Consider the following 20100-nt stretch of genomic DNA (forward strand, 5'->3'; position numbering starts at 1 on the left):
ATGCAAGTACATTAGGATGTCACTATCTCTCCCAAATACATCTGAATCCCATGGAACTACCATCGGCTTATCACTTATGATGTCAGCAAGCTGGTGTAATGCACCAAGAGGATCGTCCAAAGATATTGGGATCTTTATAGGTTCAAGACTTTCCACTTCATGCGACTGTTATTACATGGAAAAGACAATTTGATTGTGAACATAATTAACATGTAAACTTAAAATGCAGAGTACTATAAGGTGGGTTTGGGGATCCATACTGAGGGGTCAGAAATAGAACCAACCAAATCTTTAGACCAGGTAAGGAAAGACTGAAAGGCATGTTTCACAATATATACCTCATTTGTTGGCAAGGGAACTAAAGCATCTGGTACAATAACTTCCTCTACCATGACCTTAACCTCATCATCCATCAACTCCAAACCATGAAGAACAATGGCTGCCTCAAATACTGTTCCACAAGCCACTAGTGTCTTCCTTGTACCATGCAGAACATATAGTTCACATCAATGAGTGTCGTCAAAGACAATATTAATGTTATTTTATTTAATCACAATTATGGAAGATCATAACTTTGCACAAAATGATTGTTAATTTTACCTATTGGGGGCACAAAAGGTTCTAGTTGGGGAATTAGTTGTAGAAGGATGCCTTAACCACTAAAATGTTGCTCGAACTGATGCATAACCCTTTTAGTGATTTGTTTTGTCAACCGTTGTGTCAGTTTTTCTTAATACTCAACACTATGTGTTCATGCCGACTCCTGATGCAACAACACACACCGAGGTGCTCAGGTCGTCCAATTGCTATAGCAAGAATATCATGACGACCTTCTGGAATGAAAGTACCTTGGGAGCTTTGCTCAACCAAGGAGCCCTACATTATAACAAAAGAAAATTAATAGAAAATTTGTATAAAATGATATTATTGTTTAAAGTAAAGTTAACTCTTACAATTTTTTCATATATTTCTCGTGCAGTTTCAGAAGTGTTGGTGCCCGATGATCGTAGATGGGCTAACTTCCACTTTTGGGGGCCTAGACTTTTCTTTTTTCTTCAATATCTTTTCTTCAAGCTTTCTATGCCCACCACAAGACAATAAGTGTGGGTTTTTATTTTGTTTACTTATCGCTTGGGCACTTATTGCGTGGTGAGTAAATCCAGTCTCAATCCATACGTTTATATACTGAAATTGTGTGAACAATTTCAGTAATCTTTAAATGAATGATCACCTCTTCTAGTTTATTGCACACATATCTAAAATTTCACGAAATTTTGCCAACATTTCGCATTGATCTTCAGGTTACACGAAATGGAAATGATTATTAACCACAATCAAATATGCGCCCAAAAATCAATACAAAACACAGTTGACAAATATTCATGAATATTGAGATATGTATATTAAAATAGACATATGCACTAATAAACTATTAAAAAGTTATTAATCTTCTTAAATTATCTAACCAAAAAATTCAAGATTGAATACATTTAAATTATTTATATTGTCTCTTTTTGAAAAAATACATCTTATTTCAATAAAAACAACTTGGAGACAATAATAATTTTTGTATTCAATCTCAAACATGAAACTAAGGCTAACTCCATGCAACAACAATCTCAAATCAAACAAAATAAATCAATTTATTTAAGCATATATAATTAAGTAAACATACAACAACATACATTTATTTTAGCATGTAACTAAATCAATTTATGTAACATACAAAAAATAAACAATGTATTCAAAAATTATAGGCTTAGAGTAAATTAAGAACCTGGGGGCGTGAAATGTGAGCAACAATGGACGAGAATACAACAATACCCACAATACCACAACAGGGGGCAACAGTACCTGAATACAGAGGTATCACAAATGCACCTATCAATAATAGGATCCAAACTAACTTATGAAATTTGGAAAAGCAAGGAAAATTGATAATTTTACATATACCAAAATTTTACATAATTTCAAATAGCAAAGAAAGTATATTGCATAGTTCATCATCATCAATCCCATCTTTAAAAGCAAAGTATTTTCCATCATCAACAATCTCATCTTTACAAGCTTCAAAAAATTGACAAACTTAATTTCTGTCAAAATACAAACCCACTTTCTATCATAAATCATCACAAACTCAAATTCAACTATGAAAACTCAACAACATACAAAAGGAAACGCAAAAAAGAGTAATAGATTTGAATCAAAAATGAGAAAAGGTAAAAATGAATCGTACAAAGGGGCAAGATTCACGCCAGCAATGGAGGAGCCACAAGAATGACCAATGTGATGGCCAACCGATGCGGTGGTGGGGCAAAAGCAGTGGTGGCGCGCTCTCTTTCTTCACTGAACCAGATTTACTGCCTCAGTTGATTCGAAACCGGGGCATAAACAAGAATATGCCACGGTTCAAAGCATAACTGAGGCATATTCTCACGCAAAATTAAAAAAAAAAAATAAAGGCACGTGGAAAAATTCTACCACTTATAGGCCTCGGGTGGAAAAGTCCGTTGTAGTAAATAATTTTATGCCTCGGTTCAGTGGGACCCAAGACATAAAATTGTCCCATCATTTTAAAATTTTAAAAAGGCGGGAAAGTTGAAATTTTTGGCAGTGTTATTGCCTCAATTGTGAATATAACCGAGGCATAAACGGTCATAGGCCTCGGTTGTCTGGAGAACCAAGGCATAAAAGTTTATTTAAATCACAAAAATGACACTACGTCTCTATATACCTCATTTGTGCTAAAACCGAGGCATATAGGGCATTGTCTAAACATTAAACTGCACTAGTACTCTAACATTTCTTGATCATCCTCAGACTCGTCATTTGGCAAATCTCCTTTTGGAATGTAAGTATTTCCAAGAGGAATGAGACTAATTTGTTTGAGAGCACTTTTTCCAATTTTGTTTGATGCAAGAGTGTGCTGAACAAGTTCTCCCGTAGTACTCACACCTTTGTATTCACAGATTCTTGAAATAAGAAGTGAATAGGGGAGAGGGTATGCAGGATACCCTTTGGCTTTGAGCATTGTATCAACTATTAAACTTGACCAGTCAATAGTGATATGATTTAGTAGTTCATAAATAATCAAAAGATTTGTTTTCGTGCATTGTGCATGATTGGAGGCCCTTGGACATAAAATCTAGACAATTAAGTAATGTATAAGCCTCTCATCTATTTTTAATCCTCTAACCAAGAGTTGTTTTACAATGTACTGTTGAGGATTTTTTAGAAAGGATCTAAATGCCAGTAGCCTATTTAATCCTTCAATCCTAACTAGCACATTGACAACATCTTCTCGAATTAGAAACTTTGCAACATTTACCCAAATATCATTGTCAAGGATTATGCCTATACCTTTGACTTTGTTGAATGTTACCCTATCTTTGTACTTAAAGTTGTAATAAAATACTCTTACCAAGTCAGGATAGTAGGTGCCTTGCAACTCCACAAAGAATTTGAGCTCTTGGTTAGTCAACAATTGAGGAAATTGGAAGCTAGATGCATTGAACCAATTTGTGTCAATAAACTTAGGTGCAATTAATTTTCTATCTTTCTAAAAAGAAATGAACTCAATGCCCCGTTCCTTATCATAAATCCAACCTTCAACGAAGACTTTTATTTTATCTTGTCTAGTAGGCGTGAGCACTCCTTCTACTAGTAGGAAACTTTCTTCTTGAACATTTTGCAATTTTGAATGTAAGATTTTTGGGAAAAAGGAATTTGTAGAGGAGAGACGAATAGAGAAAAAGGAATTTTAAAAGCTTTGGTTGGGAACATATATATTGGAATTTTTGAAGTTATAATGTTTCAAGGATTTTAGGGATTTCCAAACATGTAGTGACTTGATGAAATAATCTCTAATCCTAAGTCCTTCACACAATTTATTCACTAATATATAACTTATTACAAAAGCTTAATCACAAACATAAATAAAACATAAGTTTTCCAATATCTTTTGTGATCACTTTGAGTTCTTGAACTTGCTTTTATCATCATCAAAATTTACTTTTTAATACCAATCTTCATCTTCTTCTTCTTTTGCCAACATAGGTTACATTGGTACTCGGTTCAACTTTTAAGACTTCAAGAATTACCAACAACCAGTTGTAATTCAATTTTCACCCAACGAATTGTTAATTACAGCTATCCAACACTAGACCAAAACTTCTCAACTCCACATCTCAAGTTCACTGCACAACACCTTAAATTCCTCATTGCAGTAAAATCTCAAAATTGAAATACACATCACAAATGCACAAGAACTACCTTTTATTACTTATGAAGACTAAAACAATACAAAAATACTAATTGAACGAAAAACTATCTAAAAACACTTTATTAATACATTTTCACAAAAAAAACTATTTTTTACAATAAAAATTGAAAATGAATTAAAACCAAAGAATTATAACCAAAGAAAACCCTAAAAAAGTGCTTTTAACAATGAAACACATGACAAAATAGGGACATAACAAATTCCATATTTGTTGATTATTTATTATTGAGTGAGTATTTTTGGAACAACACTTTAGTTCTTACCAATCTTTGAGACTTTCTGGATAAATACTATATCAATTATTCATTCACATTACCAAAAAAAGGTTGGAAAGTGAGAAAAGGGGCTTCGAGGAGATTGTGAGAGACATTGTTGGCATCGTCTAGGTGAATCCTACCATCATCTGTGAGATTGTCTTTTCTCGATGGTTTTGGCGAGGTTGAAGGAGAGTCTTCATCTTGAATGTTAATCTCAATCACAATTTCTGGAACAAGCATTCATTTTTGTATGCAAACATTTAACCAAAAAAAGTTGGTTATATTAGTAAAAACAAATGGTTATATAGGTTACACAATTGGTTAATTTGTGAGGTTGCCTTGGACATTGTTTATAATGCATTCAATTCCATATTTCTTGAATGTTGATGACACATTCACAATTTTAGGAACAAGCCTTCTTTTCTCTATACAACCATTCTACCAAATTAGGTTTGTTATATTAGATTAAAAATAGAAGAAGTGGTAATGTAGGTTACATAGTTGGTTAATTAGTGAGGTTACCTTGGACAATGTTTATAAACCATTCAATTCCATATTCCTTACATGTATGACTCATTCATAATTTTTTGAACAATCCACCATTTCTCTATGCAAGCATTCTACCAAAGGAAAAGTTGGTCATATTAGACAAAAAAAAAGTGGTTATATAAGCTACAGGGTTAATTGTTTAGGTTACTTTAGATAATGTTTATAAAGCATTCAATTCCATATTAGTTGAATTCTGATGAATCATTCACAATTTTTGGAACAAGACTTCAAATTCCTATGCGAACATTCTACCAAAAAAAAGTGGCTATATAGGTTATACAATTGGTTAATTGGTTAGGATACCTTGGACAATGTTTATAAATCATTCATTCCATATTCCTTGAATGTTGATCACTCATTTATAATTTTTGGAACAAGCCTTCATATCTCTATACAAGCATTCTACCAAAACAAAGTTGATTATATTAGTTCACAAAAGTTGTTACATAATTTACAAAGTTGGTTAATTTTTCAAGCTTTCTTGGATAGAATTTATAAAGCATTGATCCCCATATTCTTTGAATGTTGATCATTCATTTGTAATTTCTAAAACAACACTTCATTTCTCTAAGCAATCATTCTACCAAAAAAGAAATTAGTTATGTTAGTTCAAAATAGTAGTTATATAGGTTATATAGTTGGTTAATTAGTTAGATTACTTTAGACAAGCTATTAGAGGAGTTCAATAAAAGTGGTGATAAAGCTTTGAATTTCCTAATTTTGTGAAACCAATCATTAAGAGTTTATGGAAAAAAGACTTTATTTATTCTTGATTTACATTATAACACAAACTTGATTAAATTGGATTATAAACTTGGTTAAATGATGATGTCAACTTCGACAATCGCTTGGTCCAGACTGAACAATGTTAATAAAATCTTAAAATGCATATATTTTTATTGGAAAACACTAATTGAGAATTTCTATAACACTACTTGACTAAATTATGCATACATTGTGCCACAAACATGTGGGTTAAATTACTTCAAAAAGGTTGTGAAGTAAGTTATAAACTTAGGTAAATGAACACCTTGGATAACCACTACCACTTGCACAACAATGTTTATTAACCATTGAATTTCATAATATTTAGATGCTTATCAAGGATTTAGAGTATCTAGAAACATACTTTAATTATTGTTCATGTGCATTATAGAACAAAAATCAAGTTAAATAAGTTCAAAAAGGCAGTTAAATAAGTTATAAACTTGGTTAAAAGATCATATGACCTTGGAGAAGAACTTCAACTTTAGTCACAATGTTTATAAACCTTTGAATTTCTTTATTTTTGAATGGTCACCAATAACTGTTAGTTTCTGGAAACATACCTTTATTACTCTTCATTTAGATTTTGAAAAAAAAAAGTGGGTTTAATCAGTTAAAAAAATTAGTTAAATAGGTTATAAACTTGGGTAAATGATCATATGACCTTAGATAACTACTAAAACTTCGACAACATTAAGCTTTGAATTTCATAATATTTGAATGGTTAACAATGAATGATAGTTTATGGTGTAACATCCCATTTAAATAATAACATAATTAAATGAAATCTTACACCGGATAATATAAAGAGCCAAGTTGCGGAGTATAAGGTCACTCCTTACAGTTATTCAAGGTACTTAAAAGAAAATACTAAAGCTCACTACAATGTCTACAACCGAAAAGGAGTAAGAAATAGCCAGTATTCAAAACAAAGCCTTAGGGACAATATAATACACGGGCCTTAGCCCTAAAGAAAGCCCAAATAAAATGTGAAGTCCAGCCCAAGTAGACTATGCAGCGGAGTCCTCTCTTTCCTATTGACCACGAGTACCTCTCACATCTGCTCCCATCAATAAATTGATGATCATCGCAAAGGTAGAAGAACAACATACAAGGCAATCAAATAAGCAAAGGGTAAGCTAGAGCCAAAAAGATTTCATCATGCAATCAGATATACTTTCACAGTCCAATATACACAGATCATCCAAGCATGTTATGACCTTCAAATCAATACACTAAGACTCGACTCGACTCATCCGGATACATATAACCTGGTCGGATTCAACGGATGCTTGCACTTGTGGTGGATACCTCTGCTCACCCCGAGCTATGTGTTACAAGTGTTACAATGAATCAATTCCCTCACACACAAGGTTAGCCCTTGATGAGTTTCAGGCCTCCTGCTACTCTCACCACGGGAGTCAGTCCGCTCTAAGTGAGACTAACTGACTCCTTAGAGTGTCAGGATGCAATCATTACCTTGAATCCTTACCAAGTTATATAGATGGGGCACCACCATGGACATCCACTAACAAGGGCAATGGAATTACGTCCCGACCACTGAAGCACGACCAGGAAGTCTCACCTAGAGACTCGTGGATTTACGTACTGACAATATACCAATCACATTCCAAACAAACAAATAATATTGATCATGCATTTAACACCTCACGCCATCCTTTGTAACCCATCCTCATTCATATTCCATGTTGATTTCATACCATCCCATTCTTCCCAATTCGGGGATATAGAACTTCACCCATACCAATACCATGCCATCAAGGTAACATTATTATTCATACCGAATTCATGACCACATATATAACCAACCATTTCATTGAAATCGCATGCCAAGATTTATCCAAGTTCATCATTCACAATTCATGAATCATATCACTCATGCAAATTCATTCATCTCATACTTTATAAATGCATACCAAGACATACATATATCACAAAATAGTATTCATCCCAAATAAATGAGTGTCAACGTTTAAGTACTTGCAATTCCATGCAATCAAGCATAACACACAACCATAATTCTTACACCAAAATTCCTAAGAAAATTTATTATCACAAAACCAAAATCACTATAGTAATGTGTGACACATATCGCAAGCTACAAACATCTAATCGATGATCCAACCAATCAAACCATAAAATAGCATGTTATGAACCAAATGTCAAAATTTGAGCTCAATCCAACGGTTAATGAGTCGGGAAAGTCAATTTTACTAAAACTGCGCATATCTGAAAAATACACAGTCGCCCAGCGAGGCAAGGAACTCGCCCAACGACTGTGCGACGCATCAGAATACGAGAAATGACATCAAACATCACAATTTTATGAATATTTGAACCCCTAACTCAGAAATATACCAAAATTAAGGTTTTCCAATCATTTAAGCATGAAATAGAAACGAAAACAAACCATATATTTCAAAAACGCGAAAAAGAACCTAGCTTCCCTTACCTGGAAAGGGCTAAAATTGGAATTTGACTCTTAAGCCAGCGAAACCAGTAGCTCCAAGGACAAATCTATGAACTGAAACAGTGGCACGACAAAGGAGATTGGATTCACACAGTGAGTCCCAACATAAACCACGAAAACAACTTAGAAAGGCTAGGTTCGAGAACTAACTTACGTGAACGGGAGACGAAGGTTGAGCTCACTTGAACTTGGGTAGATCTCCAAACCCTAGCAGAGGTTCTATTGAGAGAAAATGGGTGAGTTAGGGCACTGATTTTTTTAGAATGACTTGCAATTGAGGGACCTTGGCTGCTTTAGGGGCCTTGGCACCCTATGGGCCAGCCCTTTAGGCCCAACAGTGTGGCAGCCCTTAACATTAGGGCACTCAATAAAAGTGAGTCTTACATATAGAAACATGAATTATTTTTCATTTACAATCTACCATAAAATAGTGGGTTAAATCAATTATAAATAATGGTAAATTGGTTATAAACTTGGTTCAATTATCATATGACCTTGGACAATTAGTACACCTTCAACAATAGTATTTATAAACCTTTGAATTTCATAATATTTGAATACTAACCACTAATTGACAATTCCTGGAAACATATTATAGTTTTTCTTCATTTACATTCGGGAACAAAAAAGTGGGTTAGTTAAGTGCAAAAATGTGGTTAAATCAGTAATAAATTTGGTTAAATGATGATATAATTGTAAACCACTTGACCTTCAACAATATTCTTTATAAAGCTTTTAGTTTCTTTTTTTAGAATGATAACCAATGATTGAGTGTTGGTGAAAACACACTATAATTACTCTTGGCTTAGACTTTGCCAAAGAAATTGTGCACTAAATTAGTTCATGTTATCTAATTGGTTAAATGATCATATTACCTTGAACAACCACTTCAATAATAGTGTTTATAAACTTATCAATATCTTTAAATTTGAATGCTTACCATTGATCGAGAGTTTCTGAACACATACTTTAAGTATTCTTCATTTACATTTGGGAAGAAAAAAATGGGTTAAGTGAATGCAAAAATGTGGTTAAATTAGTTATAAACATGGTTAAACGATCATATGACCTTCGACAACTACTTGGCTTTCAATAATAGCCTTTATAAAGCTTTAAATTTATTTATTTTAGAATGGTAACCAATGATTGAGTGTCTATGGAAATACATTATAATTATTCTTGACTTAAACTTTTGACAAAAAAAAATGGGTTAAATCAATTCAAATTAGTGGTTAAACATGTTATATAATTAGTTAAATGATCATATTGCCTTGAACAATGACTTGGCCTTTAATAAGAGTGTTTCTAAACCTATCAATTCCTTTAAGTTTGAATGCTTACAATTCATTGAGATTTTTTGGAAGCATACATGAATTATTCTTCATTTACATCCGAGAAGAAAAAAAGGGTTAGATGAGGGAACAAATGTGGTTAAATCAATTATAAATTTGGTTAAATGATCATATGACCTTGGGCAACTACTTAGTCTTTGTAAAGCTTTGAATTTCATTGTTTTAGAATGGCAACCAATGATTGAGCATTTGTGGAAACACACTTTAGCAGAAAAAAATGGGTTAAATTAGTTCAAATAAGTGGTTAAACATGTTTTAGAATTTGATTAAATGATCATATTATCTTGGATAATCAGTTGACCTCCAATAACAGTATTTATAAACCTATTAATTTCTTTAAATTTGAATGTTTATCCTTGATTGAGACTTTATGGAAACATACTTCAATTATTCTTCATTTACATTCGGGAAGAACATAGTGGGTTAAATGAGTGCATAAATGTAGTTAAATTGGTTAAACTTGGTTAAATGATCATATGCCATTGGACCACCAGTTGACCTTGAACAATAGTCTTTATAAAGCTTTTTCTTTATTTTAGAATGGCAACCACTAATTAAATGTTTGTGGAAATATACATGAATTATTATTCATTTACAGTCAAAAAGAAAAAATGGGTTAAGTGAGTGCAAATAATCAGTTAAACGGGTTATAAATATGGTTAAGCGACCTTGGAGAAGCACTATGACTTCTGTAATAATGATTATAAACATTTGAATTTCATAACATTGTAATGCTTACTAATGATTGGCAACATACTTTATTTTTTCTTCATTTAAATTTTGGAACAAGAAAGTGGGTTAAATCATTTCAAGAAAGTGGTTAAATAAGTTATCAAGTTGATTAAATCATTACACAGTTGGTTAAATCCTACAACTCTTGTCTCCCCTAGAACCGCATGCCAATCCACTTGCAAATTCGTTATCCCTCCTAAAAAAAGGCATCATTTAAGATTATGGTCGTTTCTCCGTTAAAAAGTCACTATCAAAAGCTCAAAAGTTTTCAAGCCTCAATGATAAATACCTTCAGGGTCGTTCATCTCTTTCCGCTACATCGCCTGCCAAGGACGACCACACACCACCAATGTTTGCCATGACCTTGCGCATGAGAACAAACATCATTACTGACAAGGGAAATGTAAAGAATATGCAAGAAAGAAGGGACAAAGACTGCAAAAAAAAGTTAAGAAAGGAGACCAACACGAAATTAAAGCACCAACAAATATTATCCTTTGCTTGAGAAGAATGTTCGCTGCCCGAAACAGATTTTGTTAAGAAGGAAAAGTGCTACGATGAAGAGAAATGTGGATGTTGAACCAGAAAGAAGGAGAAATGGGTGAAGAAAAAATTTAAATTAAAGAGAGACCGATATACATACATATCTAAAGTGTCACATCACAAAAAATAAAACAAAAAAAGAAATATAATTTAGTGGCACGTCAAAGTGTAAGAGTGTGGTTTGTCATGTAACGGTGTACGTTTAACATTTTTCTTTCTGGAATATGGGTGGCAAGGTGGCAAATTCTTTAGTAGACGTGAAAATTTCTTTTTACATTTTATCGGATGTGAATTGTGCTTGTTTGGTCTCTATAGGAACAATTAACAAAAATCAAATGAGACTATAAAAAGAAGAAGATGAGTTAAGATGAAGAAAAATAGTTATACTTAAAAGTAATTTTGAAAATAAAATAAAGAAAGTTAGTTATTGTATATTATTATAGAATACAATAATATTCTTTAAAAGAGTATATTTAGTGATGTTTATTTATTTATTTTAATGATTAAATAGGCTTTTTATACCAATATTATGATGATTTCTTCATAATATAATATATTATTTTACTATAATTACTGATTTGGTATCCAAACTTTTTCATTAAGTTCAATTTGGTACCTAAATTTTCGGTTTGTTCAATTTAGTACCTTAATTTTTTAAAGAGATTCAATTTAGTCCTCTCCGTTAAGTTGGAGTTAACATGTTTCCGTAAAGGACACATGTCAAGCCATGAAATTTTTAATTTTTTTAATTTTTTTTTTTCAAATATTTTTTTCAAAAAATTTAAAAACTACCACATGTCAGTTTATTATCGTGCCACGTGGCAGTTTACAATCATAACACGTGGTAGTGGTAATAGTTGTTTTCAATTTAGTATTCCAATTTAAATTTTTGGTTTAATTTAGTACCCCGATTTTTTTAAATGATCCAATTTCGTCCTTTCCAATTTGAGACCAAATTAGTAATTAAGTTTAATTATAACTTATATATACATGTTAAAATAATTGTTTTGAATTTATACTTCAAATCACTACACCTAAATATTCAAATTATTTTATTTTTTACAAGTGTAAAAAATTTCATGTGTAAAAATTTACAAAGGTTAAAATGTCAAAGATAAAATAATTTAAGTATTTAGGTGAAATGATTTGATGTATATATTAGAAAAAGTTATTGTAACATGTATATATAAGTTGTAATTAAGCTTATTTACTAATTTGGTCTCAAATTGGAGATGACGAAATTGGATCATTTTAAAACATTTGGGTACTAAATTGAACCAAAAATTTAAATTGGGGTACTAAATTGAAAACAACTATTATCATTGTCAAGTGTCATGATTGTAAGCTGCCATGTGGCATGATAATAAACTGACACGTGGCAATTTTTAAATTTTTTGAAAAAAAAATTATTATTTTTTTAAAAATAAAAAAATTTAAAAATTTCATGGCTTGACACGTGTTCTGTACGGACACGGTGTTAACTCCAACTTAACGGAGAGGACCAAATTAAATCTCTTTAGAAAATTGGGGTACTAAATTAAACAAACTAAAAATTTGGGCACCAAATTGAACTTAACGAAAAAGTTTGGGTACCAAATCAGTAATTATACCATTATTTTACGTTAAAATACGAAAAAGACCTTACAATAATTATATGTGACATAAATTACAAATAGTTTACTTTTTGACGAAAGTAACATGTGACATGAGTAACAAATGTCGCCATACATTAGAGTAGCATCGTCACCATGAATTTAAGGAAATAAATTATATTGATTTAAAAAAAAAAGAATGATCAAATTAAGAACATTCAAAATAGTGGGACAAAATTAAAAAAAAAATCATAATAATAGGATTAAAAAGTTTATTTAACTTTTTTTAATTAAACTCCCTTAGGAATGACGATGAGATGGTGTAGATTTGACTATTCTATCCCCATCTTCATCCTCATCTCAATCTTCATCCCCAACATATAAAAAATTTATGTCTCATCCTCATCCTTATCCGAAAATGAGTATACTTGTACCCACTCACTTACTATTTTAAATATTAATTAAATTTTCTTTTTACACAAAAACAAAAAGTGACAACAAAGAAAACATATGATATTATCAAGTATTTCATGTAAAAAAGATATACACTTTATTTTCTCTAATGTCAAATCAAGAAAGAAATTATAACTATATTAATATCAAATAAGAGTATCAAATAACAATTCAATAAAGGTCAAATAATTACAAGAAAGAGTAAAAATGATAAAATTTGTGTCTTATAAATAAGTTACAAACTAAGGACAAGAGAAAAGTTAATATTAGTTTATTACATTATCTAATAAATTAAAAGTGCTTTAATGCTTAAGTAATATAAAACAGAGACACTTTCGACAACAAAGACAAATAATGGAATAGGTATGGGATTGAGATGGAACGATTGTGTATGTACTCATCATTCTCTTCATCTTCATATCTAATTTGAAAAAAATCAAGTATTACCTATGTTCCTGCGAAAACAAATAAGGAATGTCAAGGAACACAAATAACATCTTACCCCGACCTCTCGAACTAGTTTCTCCTTGACTTATACGTGTCATCTCCTAATGTTGGCAGTCCAGACCCTTAAGGGGTTACGGGCTCCGACGATCAAGTCAACAAAGGCTATCAAAAGTCAAATCTTAGATTAGTGAATTAATAAAAGCGTACATTTAATTTCTAGGGTCCACGTGTATTTATAGAGTCATTAATTGTGTCTGCTCCCATTTTGTTGGTTGGGCCCCCTTCTAGCTATTTTGGGCTAATATTCAGATGTATCGATGGGCCTGGGTTGAGCATCTGCAAGGGCCTAAGCCTGGAGTTTACAACTTTTTCACTATACTATATCCTTTATAGTAGGCGGCCTAGGCTGTCATGTATGTAACCTTTTTTGGTTGAATATTCGTCTACTATTTATATCGTAGGACTATATATAGGCAATTTAGACCGCATGGTTATATGAATTTGCCTAGATATAGTACAACCTATATTTATAACCAATTAATATGAGGATTACCATATAAAATCAAGACTAATTTGGACAACACCCACAAAAGACGGGTTCATTTCTCATCCCGACTCTTCTCATTTTGTATTTCAAATCTACCTTAATTTTTTTTTCCAGTTAGAATATTCTTTAACTTAACCTAAATTGAAAAATACTTTTTAAATCATCAAAAGGAAAAAAATTGAGTAAAGAAGTAGGTTTAATAATTTCCCAATAATATCCTAAATTAAATATAATTTTGATTCTTTATTTTCTTTGTTCGGCCCCTCTCAAATTGTTAGCTTTATTTTGTTTACAAAATGAGTTTGGCTTCCAAAGCTAATCAATGGCGTTCAGTGCATTTTAAAGTAATACTATATGTACTATACTACGCAGATAAGACCGACAATAATGAATACCCGACCCTAGTCGCCAACTTATAGTCTTGTTTGGATTACATCACTAATCAACTATATATAAAACTAATGCATACATAGCGACTAAAGTTACATATCGGCATGGACCGCCTACTCTGAACTTAGGAAGTGACATCCACATTTACATAACCAATCCATAAGCCTAATATGTGGGCTATGATCAGGCCCATGTAAGCCTAAAAGAGATCTAATAAGCCCATTTAAGGCCCAACCCATGGACCAAGTAATTTATGGTTCATGTTCTATAAATACAGGTGGACCCCATCAATTATAAGTATGCAATTCATTAATACTAAAAATTGAGATTTGACTTTGAAAGCTTTCGCTGACTTGATCGTTGGATTCCCTTCTGCAGGTAACCTCCCAAATGTCCCATCCGACAACTGGATATGAAGACATGCCTCGCAAGACCGTAGAGTATCCGTTTGGGAGATTCAATGATTGGGTAAGGCAATATTGTGTCCATGATAATCTTTTATTGTTCTGTAGGAACATTCTATATTATATTTTCAGTGCAATGGAGATTTTAAAGTGATGCATGTTTCTATAGATGATGAAAACATGAATGAATTGGAGATTTTTCAATGACAAAATAAATCTAATACTCAAAGCTTAATCTTAACAGAGTTAGAAGGTTGGAAAAGATTATTCAAGATAAGAAGTAGAAGATGCCGCCCCTAGCACACATAGATGGATCATTGGCTTGAAAGTTCTATTTTTTATGCTGTCTACAACAATCAAGGGTGCAAAGGATGTCTAAGGTCAATGTTAGAATTTTAGGCTTAATGTTGAATCTAGAAAGCATATTAGGATTAGAGTTAAGTCTAGAAAGGTTGTAAGACCAAGCCAAAATATCACTAGAATCAACATAATCAAGGTTGAATAGTTTATGAATCAAAATGGTGCGAAATATGTGCATCCTTACATGATAATCCACTTAACGAATAAAATAATCAACTAGGAAAATAATCTAATCAATTAGATAGTGTATTAACTAAGAAAATGTCATGTTATGTAAAATTAATGGATTACAACACTAATATAATTGATTATTACAATGAGACTTTTTTTTAGGGAAACACAATTTAATCAATTACCATATTAATGTAATCGATTAAATTTGTCAAAAACTATTGTCCACTTTAAAAAAATTGATTTTTGAAAAAGAAACAATCTATTCTTACAAACACTAAGCAAGATAGATTGAAGATTCTTTGAGAATTTCTTACGTGATTTCTGGAACATCAAGATAAATCAAGATCATGTTAATTCAAGTGTATCTTCACTTGGCTTAGCTCGAAGTTGTAACTTCAGCACATATCAGGTGTATTTGTTATAATTTTTCATTGCATACCTTTTGCTCTAATGTGTTCTTGTCACTAAGAGAGTGATAAAGTTAGACAATTGTGTGAAGCATTATCTTGTGTAGAAATTCTTGAAGTGTATTGAAGTTTTTAGAGTATCATGTGCATGTATATGTTGATGAAGGTTTGATCCCTACTAAGGATGATGGCTCATAGCACATGCTTAGGAGAAAAGGGAGTTCCTTAATCCCTTTTCATTGCTTTTATTTACTCTAGTTTGAATTCCATGAAGTTGGCTTGGTTGACTATTTTAAATAGACTTGTTAGCCAACATGCTAATCCCTTTTTACTTGTTTTGCAGGTTGATTAGGAGGTGATGCAAGAGAGGACAAGTGACACATTTAGATGCCTTTTGGAGAGCACATGTGGAGGAGAGAGAATGAACAAAGCTTTCTAGAAACATAGAGAAAAGATAACCACATGCCTTGACCACCAAGAAGTCTAGAAACAACTAGAAAGAGCATCCACCTTACCTTGGCCAATAAGGCTTCTAAAATGTGTCTATGTGCTCTTTTGTTGACCTACTTTCTAGATTCTAGGTGTCCAAATCGAGATTGCGACGGGACGACAAAAATAATTTAAAAGATATATAGGAGTCGCCACCATAATTTATTATAGAAAACTATAAAAACACCTTAAAAAAAGAATAGTCTTTGAAACCAAGGGTTCGAGAATCGGTTACGTGTAAAGAATGTATTAGTACCCCCACAACATCCATTTTAAGACGATTGATTCCCTTTAATTAAGTATGCAAGATAAAAATAAAATTTTTAAAAATAAAACAAAATAAATACATATATAAAATAATAAAGATAAAAAACAAATTTATTTTTTCCCGATAAAGATTGTATCTCGGTCTTACATATTTCGATTTGGAAGATCAGTAATCGCATAGCAGAGTTCTTTGTAAAAAAATATTTGTTGATTGATTTTTTTTTCTAATTTTACCAATGGCGGGCAGGATGTGGGACGTTACCTTGATGTTGTGGGGGTGTAATATGGGGTCTGGTCTTTCTAGATGAGCTTCGTGCTTCAAAGGTGTTTCACCGTGTTGAGTGAGTTCTATTACGTGCTGCGAAGCAGAGGCAGAAGAATGAAGGGACAAGGAGGAGCCACGGCTCCCCCAACCATTTTTTTTACTTTATTTTTTATATATTTTAAAAATAATATTTATAAATTATTATTTTATTTATATTAATTGATTTTTATTTTATTTTATTTTCTATACATTTAAAAAAAATATTTATATATTACTACTTTATATATATATTATTACTTTGTTTATATATTATTACCTTATTTATATTAATTTAGTTTGAAAAATCTTTTTTAAAATTTAAATATCACGTTTTTTCTCTCTATTATAATTTCTTATACTTTTTTATTTGGTTTCTCTTTTTCGTGCCTTCATCTCTTTCTCTCGTTTTATTTCCATCTCAATTTTCACCATCAATGTCTTATTATTTTCAAAATCAAATTACACTGCGACAAGATTGAAGAGTTAAGGAACATTTTGGATCGAAAAATTTCTTCTTTTGAGTAAGTTCATCTTTTCCTTTTTTTTTGAAGCAATATGTTTTCGTCTTGTATGTGGCTTTTCTACGCTCTAGGCATATCTTTATCTGTTAGAGATCATAAAATCATGCTTTAATTGTTGATCAAACTCTTCACTCTTCTTTGTGTAGATAGAGCTATTTTTAGGCTTTGAAGTTGTGTAAGAGAAGAACAAGATTAGGAATCTACTCTAAGGTAAGGGAAGCTAATCATTTAGAAGTTATTAGTTTTCTTAAAATATTGAGTCTTGCTTTTAAGATTTAATTTGGGGTATTCATAATTTTATCTTTTTGTAAATAGGTCAGAGGTGAGAAATTTATATTAGAAAAATTATGATAAAGAGTAAAAGAATTGAAATATTACAGTGGAGCATTATTTCAAAGATGAAATATTCTTTGTTACGTTGATAAGCAATTACAAGAGTTAAATTGTAGATTTAATGACCAAGCAATGGAGTTATTAATTCTAAGCTCTGCTTTGGATCCTAAGGATGCTTATAAAACTTTTAATATCGATAAAATTTGCACTCTTCTGGAAAAATATTATCCATGGATTTTAATGAGCAAGAGAAGATTAATTTGAATTTTCAACTTCAACATTTCATTATTGATGCTCGCCAAGATTCAAATTTGAAGACTTTATCAACAATGCAAAAGTTATGTACATGTTTGGCAACAACAAAAAAGTCAGAAGTTTACTACTTGATAGATAGATTACTTCGTCTTATCATGACTTTTCTAGTTTCTACCGCTACAACTAAAAAATCCTTTTTTGCAATGAAAATAATCAAGAACAAATTGAGAAATAAGATGGAGGCTGAATTTTTAGCAAGCACTATGATCATCTATATTGAAAGGGATATTGCAACTAACTTCAGCTCTGATTCAATTATTGAAGATTTTAAGTCAATAGAAAGAACGTAAAGGAGCACTTTGAATAAATGTAACTTTTGTTTTTTTTTTATATATTATTGTTGATAATAAACTTTACGTTACTCTTTCATATATATTATTATTATATTGTTTAGATTCTATTGTTATGAGTGTTTATTTTGAATAAAAAAATGTTATTACTTTTTAATTAAAAGAAATTGATTTTTTTAATTAAAAAATAATAATTTATGTATAAAAGATATATTTAGTCACCTAAAACTTTTGTTGAAGTTCTGCCGCTACTATGAAGTTAGGCAAGCTTGGTGAGGCGCAGTCGTACAAGGCAAGCTTTGTGAGGTGTTACCGTGTTGGGCAGGATTTATCGAAAATCGTGAACCATTAAGAGTGGTTTTTTTCTAGGATAATGATACTTTAACTCACTTTTTTTGACCCACTTTTAACCCACCACTCTCATTACCCTTAGATCATCACATCACATCACTACAAAAAATTAAAATAGATGATCTAAAGGTAACAAGAATGATGGGTTAAAAGTGGGTAAAAAAAGTGAGTTAAAATATCATTATCCCTTTTTCTAAGCCTCTAGAATGATTAAAATGTCTTGTCGCTCTTAAATGTGTGTCACATGGCAACATCAAGGCTGTTTGGATCTGCATAACCAAGCATCAATGGTTGGCACTGTTCAAGGCTCAAAACAGCATTTGGCGAAGTCGTTTCGCTTTTCTGAAAGGAAAATGATTAGTTAACTACTTTTTCTTACCACTTCTCTTACCACCTAACGTGGATTGAACTTTTGCATTTTAATTTTAAATTTTAACTTACTTTTAAGTTGTAGAAGTGTCAGAGGAAATAAAAAAAGTCTATTCCGCGCGTGAGTAATCTTTTGGTCAGAAAATTCCCATTCTCTTAGAACCCATTTTTCCATTCTTTGTTGAACATTGCCATTCTAGAAGTTACCTTTTTTGGGACCTCATTTTTTCACACCCACCAAGTCTCATAGAACCCATTTTTTTCATTCTTCGCTGAACATTGTCAACCATAAGGTAAGAAAACGAAACCCCTTCCCTACTCTGCACACTGCAACCCATAAAGCTAGTGAATGAAGTCCTTCCCATTTTTGAACGAAGGAGATTTTGCACATAATAAAGTTGACAAATTTTGGAAGTCATGAGAATACAGAATTCTCTCCCTTACAAAAAGGGTGAACCCTAGTTGTGCACACCAATACCAAACCTAATCCCACTTCTTCTAAACCAGGTGTAAGTTCATTTGGAAAAAAACTAATCTGCAACATTTTTAAACTTATCTTGCAACCCAAGCACAATTATGATGTAACCCATGAAGAAGTTTTTGCATAAAAAAAGTTGACAAATATTGGAAGTGCATAAGAACACACAAATCTCTCCCCTACTAAAAGGGTGGACTTCAACTGTGCACACAAATACCAGACCCCATCCCACTTATTATAAACCAAGTGTAAGTTCCTTTAGAAAAAAAATAGTCTGCAACATTCTTAAATTTATCTATAACCCAAAAGCAATTAAGGTGTAACCCACAAAGGAGTTTTTGCACAAAGTAAAATTGACAGATTTTGGAAGTGCATGAGAACACACAATTTTCTCCCTTACTAAAAGGGCGGACACCAGTTGTGCACACCAATACCAAACTCCATCCCACTTCTTCTAAACCATGTGTAAGTTCATTTAGGGAAAAACTAGCCTGCAACATTTTTAAACTTATGTTGCAATCCAAGAATAATTAAGGTGTAACCTACGAATCAATTTTTGCACAAAATAAAATTGACAGATTTTGAAAGTGCATGAGAACACATAATTTTTTTCCCTTACTAAAAGGGTGGACCCCAAT

This window comes from Vigna unguiculata, chromosome 6 (assembly GCF_037176805.1).
Source record: "Vigna unguiculata cultivar grain cowpea cultivar isolate G323 ecotype 2 chromosome 6, ASM3717680v1, whole genome shotgun sequence".
Taxonomy (NCBI): Eukaryota; Viridiplantae; Streptophyta; class Magnoliopsida; order Fabales; family Fabaceae; genus Vigna; species Vigna unguiculata.